The sequence below is a fragment of the Eurosta solidaginis genome, chromosome 4 (assembly GCF_040869045.1).
Source record: "Eurosta solidaginis isolate ZX-2024a chromosome 4, ASM4086904v1, whole genome shotgun sequence".
NCBI classification, from domain to species: Eukaryota; Metazoa; Arthropoda; class Insecta; order Diptera; family Tephritidae; genus Eurosta; species Eurosta solidaginis.
In genome coordinates this window covers 65598857-65605570 of record NC_090322.1, presented here as the reverse complement: position 1 = coordinate 65605570, position 6714 = coordinate 65598857, and the positions used below count along the sequence as shown (strand labels likewise).

Below are 6714 nucleotides of genomic sequence, written 5' to 3'. Positions count from 1 at the left end.
ATTTGTTATTTTTTATGGCTTTCCCAGTTGTTGGGTGGAGACTAGGGGCTTTATTGTGGCTGATATTATGGTTGCCGTAATCGGGATAAAAGGCTTATGTGGAATGAATAATCTTGTCAGTGTAGACTATACATTAAGGGACCAGGGGGAGGGGGTTGAGGGTGGTGGAAGGGGTGGGGGTGACCCCCTTTTCTAAAAACACCACCCCATTCACAGGAGGCTTATAGTTTGATCACAATTTAATATTAAAATTACCAAAAAAATGCAAGAAAACGCAGTGAGTTGAGCAAATATGGTCACACCAGACATTAAAATATGTATAAATAAAAAACGACTCAATTTGTTTAAGGCTTGTATGTGAATTTTACTGCGTCAATTAAAGACGTGAACGGATCTATGTAGTTCCGGATATTTGCCATTCTCCACAATTATTGTAATTGTTTTTTGAAAAAAAAAAAAAAAAACGCTTGACTATACGCCACCTGGATTCAATCCTTTGTGTGTGCGTGCCGTCTTCAGCGACGAAGGGGTTTTCGGGGTCGCTATGGTTGAATTTTCGGTGCTCATACCCATGCTCCTAAAGGCAATCGTACGCCCTCCAAAAATCTGTGAGGTCGATAGATACTTCCGCGACATTCTTTTTTATCAAGGGTGTGAGCAGCTCTGGGGGCCGCCGTGGTGTGATGGTAGCGTGCTCCGTTTACCACACCAAAGATCCCCCCAGGCAAGCAACATCAAAATTTTAGAAACAATTAGAAGAAAATTTTTCTAAGCAAGGTCGCCCCTCGGCAAGGACTCCGAGTGTATTTCCGCCATGAAAAGCTCTCAGTGAAAACTCATCAGCCTCGCATATGCCGTTCGAAGTCGGCATAAAACAAGTAGGTCGCGTGCCGCCAAATTGTAGGAAAAATTAAAAAGGAGCATGACGCAAATTGGAAGAGAAGTTCGGCCTAAGATCTCTTCGGAGGTTATCGTGCCTTACATTTATTTTTTCTTTTTTATTATTATTTATGAGCACCCCTGCGGAACGGATGTTGTCGGTACATATTTCAAGACGAAAGTCCCCGCTGTTATCCTCGATCATCACCATGATCCAATGCCCTTCAACTATCTTGCCTGAAAGGAAATAATGAATATTTCCCTACAAAAGACGAAAGGGGGATATATTTTACCTTTATTATATTTTCGTTTTCCAAATTTGCTTTCGTCCTTTTGAACAATTTTTCCCGCGCCTCCAACCGATTCCTGCCGATCAAATTGGTATAGAACTATAGCTTCTCGGCAATAATTGTGCCAGTTGGATATGGTGGTGGGAGATAAACCTGTTTCGTCGATCAATATCCGCCAGCCGAACATTAAAATGAGGCCATTAATGGGCAAAGGCGTACATTAAATAAAATATGCGCGGTAAGGAGATCCTGGTTTCCTCAAACCAAGTCCCCTTAGCTCTTGAAATTCGGGATTTAGTCCTACAGGATCCCTTGCGGCACTGGAAAGATCCCAATTCGTCAGTTCCTTCAATAAACGGCATTGGTGTTCTATTCGTCGGACACAACCTAGATGCTTTAATGAGGCCTTGCTGTTCAGCAAAGGCTATGCACTGGTCCACAGTTCCCAGGCGTAACAGCACTTTCTTCAAATTCCAAAAGGATTTCAACTGAGACGTGGTCATTGTAGACCTAAAGCAGCGCGACTTGTTGACGGACCATCAAAATCTATTAAAACGGTATAAAACAATCTAAATTTATTGCAACATAAGCCGAAATAATACAGTATTATCATTTTCACTCATTTTTATTATTTATATTAAATTATTTACGAAAAAAGACGCGAATTAAAAATACGGTTTATTTATTTAGAAACACGAAAATTAATTACCGTTATATAGTTGTTTGGAGATGCGATATATGTAAATTATTCAAAAGAAAGCGGCGCGAAAATTTGGAATAAGAAATCGGGCAAATTGAATTCCAAATTTAAAATTTTTTATAAAATAAACGTAAATTATTAAAAAAATAAAATAAAAGGCGCCGCAGGGGAAAATTTTAAATTTTTTCGTGAAATAAATACACGGAGTTGAATGAAAAAGGTCCGTTTTCCCGTTGGTACTATTTAAAACATTTTTCATTCGTTGGTACTATTTAAAGCATCTGGTAGCACCAAGCAAGCAGTGAATTATATAAAATGGCTGTATGCTTGTGTTCGCGGAAAGTAAACAAATAAATTTATAAATTTCGCAATAATACGTAAATTTAAACAAAGGAAAATAGTTGTTTGTGGTTTTATAAACATTATAGAGTGTACTTATGTATAAAATTCTTGTGAAAGTATTCGTGTGTAGATAGAAAGTGATAGTTATACCATAGTAGATTTAAAAACTAATTACTAGTAAATTGTTAATAAGAATTAAAAATTACTCACTGATTTTCGTTGGGGAACTCCCTGAGAACCTACATATGTGCAAAATTTCAAAGGTCAAACCCCTTTGGTTTACGAATAAAACCAATTGGTCCCTTAATGTATAGCCGACTCTCTTATTATGTTATTTTGCAGAGATAATTAGATATCCTTATTAAAGACAAATTGTATTTTTATACTCAGTTGAGCAGAGCTCACAGAGTATACTAACTTTAGTTGGATAACGGTTGGTTGTACAGGTATAAAAGAATCGAGATAGATATAGACTTCCATATATAAAAATCATCAGTATCGAAAAAAAAAATTGATTGAGCCATGTACGTCCGTCTGTCCGTTAACACGATAACATGAGTAAATTTTGAGGTATCTTGATGCAATTTGGTATGTAGGTTCCTGGGCACTCATCTCACATCGCTGAACGATATCGGACTACAACCACGCCCACTTTTTCGATATCGAAAACCGAAAAAGTGCGATAATTCATTACCAAAGACGGATAAAGCAATGAAACTTGGTAGGTGAGTTGAACTTATGACGCAGAATAGAAGATTAGTAAAATTTTGGACAACGGGCGTGGCACCGCCCACTTTTAAAAGAACGTAATTTAAAAGTTTTGCAAGCTGTAATTTGGCAGTCGTTGAAGATATCATGATGAAATTTGGCAGGAACGTTACTCCTATTACTATATGTATGCTTAATAAAAATTTGCAAAATCGGAGAACGACCACGCCCACTTTAAAAAAAAATTTTGTTTAAAGTCAAATTTTAACAAAAAATTTAATCCCTTTACAGTATATAAGTAAATTATGTCACCATTCGACTCCAGTAATGATATGGTGCAATAAAATACTAAAATAAAAGAAAATTTCAAATTGGCGTGGCTCCGCCCTTTTTCATTTAATTTGTCTAGGATACTTTTAATGCCGTAAGTCTAACAAAAATTTACCAATCTTTGTGAAATTTGGTAGAGACTTAGATTCTAGGACGATGACTATTTTCTGTGAAAGAGGGCGAAATCGGTTGAAGCCACGCCCAGTTTTTATACACAGTCGACCGTCTGTCCTTCCGCTCGGCCGTTAACACGATAACTTGAGCAAAAATCGATATATCTTTAGTAAACTTAGTTCACGTATTTATCTGAACTCACTTTGTATTGGTGCAAAAAATGGCCGAAATCCGACTATGACCACGGCAACTTTTTTGATATCGAAAGTTACGAAAAATGAAAAAAATGGCATAATTCTATACCAAATACGAAAAAAGGGATGAGACATGGTAATTGGATTAGTTTATGACGCAAAATATAACTTTAGAAAAAACTGGAAAAAATGGGTGTGACACCTACCATATTAAGTAGAAGAAAATGAAATAGTTCTGCAGGGCGAAATCAAAAGCCCTTGGAATCTTGGCAGGAATACTTTTCGTGGTATTACATATATAAATAAATTAGCGGTACCCGACAGATGATGTTCTGGGTCACCCTGGTCCACATTTTGGTCAATATCTCGAAAACGCCTTCACATATACAACTACCACCACTCCTTTTTAAAATACTCATTAACACCTTTCATTTGATACCCATATCGTACAAACAAATTCTAGAGTCACCCCTGGTCCACTTTTATGGCGATATCTGGAAAAGGCGTCCACCTATAGAACTAAGGCCCACGCCCTTTTAAAATACTCATTAGCACCTTTCATTTGGTACCCATATCTTAGCAACAAAGTCTAGAGTCACCCCTGGTCCACCTTTATGGCGATATCCCTAAATGGCGTCCACCCATAGAACTATGGTCTACTCCCTCTTAAAATGCTCTTTAATACCTTCCATTTGATACACATGTCATACAAACACATTCCAGGGTTACCCTAGGTTCATTTTCCTACGTGGTGATTTTCTTTTATTTTGTCTCCATAGTTCTTAGCTGAGTAAGTGATGTTCGGTTACACCCGAACTTAGCCTTCTTTACTTGTTTTATTATAATTTAATAAAGAAGAATAAAAAAACAGACAAAAAATTTATAAAATTATTCTGCCAAAAGGCTTTCTTTGTTTTCTTTATAATGGTTTTATTTTTTTTTTCCGGTTTTTCTTTATAATATTTTTTATTTTTTTGTGTTTTGTTCAAAAATGTCATTCATGGAAATGTATGTATACCACATTTCCTGAATAAATTTTCATTAGAAGAAACGTGGTTTGTCGTAAGTACGTTCTTTTCTATGACTTTGTACATTTTTCTAATTTCTTGTCTTTTAATTTTCGATTCAGATTTCTGCTATAACTACATTTGCGGCTGGATAAGATTGGAACAGGAAGGTCGAAGTGCTGAACGCTGTGCAAAATTACCTATGAATTAATATGAAATTACCGGCTCGAAGGTTATACCTATACCTTTTGATATGTAAGGCAAACGGGCTTACAGCATAACTCCCAAACAAGGTTCTGATAAGGAAAGTTTTTGAAATAAAACCAAATTTCGGTTCGGCATATACCCGGCAGCCAAACTATCAAAAATTCTAGTTTATTGTCTGGAATAGTTTTATAAATATTAGTTACTACCCTGCAAAAGCGCTCCACGTCATTTTACCAAAGAGAATAAATACAATAAGAGCCGTCACTCGTTATTTTGTGGCGAGTATCTCGCTGGAAATTGAAAAAATTGATGCCGAGTGTTTTCTGAGAGGGACATTTTTAATTGTCTCGCATTTATCCACGCCGTGAAGGCCCCTTGTGCAACTGTGATTTTTGGAAAGAGAATTAAATAAATTAATTAAATACAATAAACACAAATACCCCACGAAAATGTATAGAAGACATTTATAAACATCTCGCAAAAAAAAATTAGCGACTACCTCTCGTGCATTCCGCTCCCACTTACAGAATGTGAGCATAGCACTGTTCTGCTCACACACGTCACAATGATCGTCAAATGGCGGTCATATATTCGCTCATATCACACTACATTTTCGAGTCTTTTGACAATAAATTTTACTGCGGTTTTACCATTTCTACAACCGCCGTATTACTTGAACTTTACCTGCCGATTTACTTTACCTGAAGCAGCCACATTAATAAAATAACAATCAAAAAAATTTAAATTCCAATATTTATTTAAAGCATTATATGCACTATTTGTTTATAATAGCCGTGTTTTTTTACACGCGTATACGTTTACGTTTAAACTTTATATGGACTGCTAAGCTTTAAACTTTAAATACACCTCTGAAATTGCTGCGCATAAAATTAGTACTACTAATTTTTAATACGCATTATACTCAGATGTAACTGAAATATTTGTGTATGTTTCACCTCTAGAAATGGTATGTATCCACAATTCATCGCAACTGATTCAGATATATGTTATAGACAGACATACAACAGACAACAGAGGGTTGTGTATTCGCTTTTCGGTACACCCTGTGCTGTAGCTAGTTGTTTAACCAATGCCGCTAAATGGGTCTCCTAAGCATTAGGGGGACTCATGATAGCATATAAACTTATAAGGTGTAAAATTATATCCATTTACACACGCGGTTATATGAACGCACCTAGTAATACTCTTGATAAAATTGATTGTTTTTCAGCTGTATTATTTCCAAAAAAATATTTTTGATTGTTATACAAATTAAAAAATACCAAGATTAAGTGAAAAATCAAAACTAAAACGCCTTTACTGGCTGATGTTGGAGATTTTTGATGAAAATGCCGTCTGTAATGTCTGCAAGGTTGCATTCCTTTGAGTTTACCGCGTTTACACAATGAAATGTGCGCGTAAATTTATACAAATTGTGTAAATGATTTTTCATACAAAATTTGACAGCTCGTGCGTAAACTAGATAAATTTATACGTTTACACACTTTATAAGGCATTTATACGGTTACATGAGTCCCCCTATTATCTAAGCGAGGATAAGTGTGTTTTTTACGCGTAAAGGTAAACGTATACGTATAATATAATATTAGAAGTGTTTTTTTACACGCGTATACGTTTACGTTTGCGTGTAAAAAAACGCCTACCCTCGCTTAGATAATGCTTAGAAGACCCATCTAGCGGCATTGGTTAAACAACTAGCTACAGCACAGGGTGTACCTAAAATCGGAGACACAAACCTCTGGTGGCCATAATGTATAACTTATAGCTGAATCAGTTGCGATGAATAGTGGACACGCATAGAATACATATAATTAGTGTGAAATAGGGTGAAACAAAGACACATATTTCAGTTACATCTGAGTATAATGCGTATTGAAATTTAGTAGTACAAATTTTATGCGCAGCAATTTCAGAGGTGTATT

General features: G+C 36.0%; 1 pseudogene; it reads right to left on the bottom strand.

Annotated features, from left to right (window-relative positions):
• Positions 1–394: 394 nt before the first annotated feature.
• LOC137248537 (uncharacterized) lies at positions 395–1672 on the bottom strand (annotated as a pseudogene).
• Between the last annotated feature and the right edge of the window lie 5042 nt (positions 1673–6714).